We start from the raw sequence: 2204 nt of genomic DNA on the forward strand, positions 1-2204 counted from the left end.
TTATTTTGGAAGCGTATTCTATAAAGAAAATAAATAACCCACTTTAGAAAGAGAAATTACGAGTTTTCTATATTTTATTCGCAGTTTTCTGTTAGGGGTGTCAAAAATTCCCCCAAAATTCTGATACTGCTACTGCACACCTATGGAACTCTCTTCCGTTTACCTGCTTTCCAGTTGACTAAAAGTCTAATGTAAACAAATTCTTGATGAGCCGTTTCCCCTTAAGTAATCCAATTTATCAAATTTACACTTCTAACGATTACTATATTGTGCTTTTGACCACTGTACACTATTCAACCCTTATTCTTGAAGTGGCGATTCCTTTATAAAAAAAAAAAAAATTTGACAGACATGAAACCATAAAAAAAAACTTTTTTGTATAAAACATTATTAGACCCAAACGATGAAATAAAACCAAAAAAGTTTTGTTTTTATTTTTTTATCATTATTTTTTAATTATTTAAGCAAATAGAAATTTAATTTTTTTTTTTTTTTTTCCATATTATTTTGAAGTTAAATTCAGCTTTTACGGTATTTTTGTGAATTAAATTGTTACGTAATTTGCTAGAATAACTTTAAATTTAGTAATCAAGTAAAAATGGAATTAAATAATTTGAAATAAGAAAAAATTTCGTTTTAATTTAATTTTTTTATTGTGCAATAATTTTTATCAGTTTGAAACATTAAAAAAACAAAAAACATTGTTAATGACCATTTTGTGTGTGTGTGTGTCTCTGTGTGTGTAATATATATGGGTTATTCCAGCCCAATTCATCCAGCCCCGACACACCCCCTCTTGGATTTTTTTCATATTTACACCATACAAACTTTGGGTTAAAACTAAGAGAAATCTGCAATTTCAGCCCAGTTGGATTTCAGGAACATATTTTTTTTCACAGTTGGTTTCGGCCTGGAAATCAAAAATTGCTATCTCATGACGTAGAATTTTCGACTCCCGGCATTTTACAAAATTTGCATTTTTGCTGCAAAAAATAAAGCTCTGGAGCTAAATATTCACACATATAAGGTTTTGAGGGCAAGGAATCCAAAAATCATGGTTAGAAAGATGGCAAATGAGAGGAAGTACCTTATTTTTACCATTTTAGGTGGTGCCGCAGCACTTTTTTAGAGCTTGTTTGGGGCGATATTTTATTGAGAAAAAAACATAACTGTGGTGCTTTGCCAGACTTCTCCTTTGGATTTTTAAAGTGACAATGGGTTGGAAATTACAAAAATCAAATAAAACCTTTCGGCATATTTGACATTTCCAGACACTAAAGCCTCAAAATTGGCATTTTTATAAAAATTTAAGGATTTTTTGGTGAATTTGGCAACAATCTAATCTTAAGTTATGATCAATATCTAGAGCTGAAAAAAGACTTGGATCGGCTCATTATAGCCCATTTTCATAATATAATGTCAAATTACATCATATAAAAGGATATGGACCCCTACTTCACAGTCAAAATGGACAAAAAAATAGTCGAAAATAAAAGACTGATGCATAATCTAGTTTATCATAAGAAAAACTGTCAAACAAATATAAAACAGACATTTGTTATAACTCCAACTATCAACTTAATCTGTCAAAATAGTTCTGAGTCTTATTTTTCTCCTCCTTGGTGATGAAATATGTTCTACCATTCACTGAAATACTTGGGGTCTGCACTCTCATAACGACCTTGCTTAGTGGAATATAGCCTCTATCCCTATTAGTTGGCCAGTGGAATTGATGTGATGGTCCATGTGGATGCAGGAATTTGCAAGTAAGATCTTTCTCTTCCCTGTTGACACTCTCAATCAATGCTAACCACCAATACCCATCAAAAATGCAAGTAATGTAGTCATTGCATTTGAGCAACTCCAGAGTTTCATCTAGCGGCGTAGGCATGTCCAGGAAAGAATGGTCAATAAAGATCGTTGTGTCAGCACTCAGTTGCTTGCCCTGAATAGTAAACTGAGAAGTTGGTTTGAAATAGTGACAGCTCCTTGTACCAGGCACAGTATCTCCCAGTTTATATCTCATTTGAAGTTTCTCTCGAACTGAAACCATGTCTTCTTTGTCGATCTTTAGAAACATGATACCAGTGATCGATGATCTGCAAAAGTCTGCAACAGCATGAAAAGTGAGTATTTGGTCTTTTATTGGCCTTTGCAAGCTGGCACGGAGAACTTTGCGTTTGACAGCCCCACCAATTCCATCA

The sequence above is a fragment of the Euprymna scolopes genome, chromosome 28 (assembly GCF_053919585.1).
Source record: "Euprymna scolopes isolate OS-2025 chromosome 28, ASM5391958v1, whole genome shotgun sequence".
NCBI classification, from domain to species: domain Eukaryota; kingdom Metazoa; phylum Mollusca; class Cephalopoda; order Sepiida; family Sepiolidae; genus Euprymna; species Euprymna scolopes.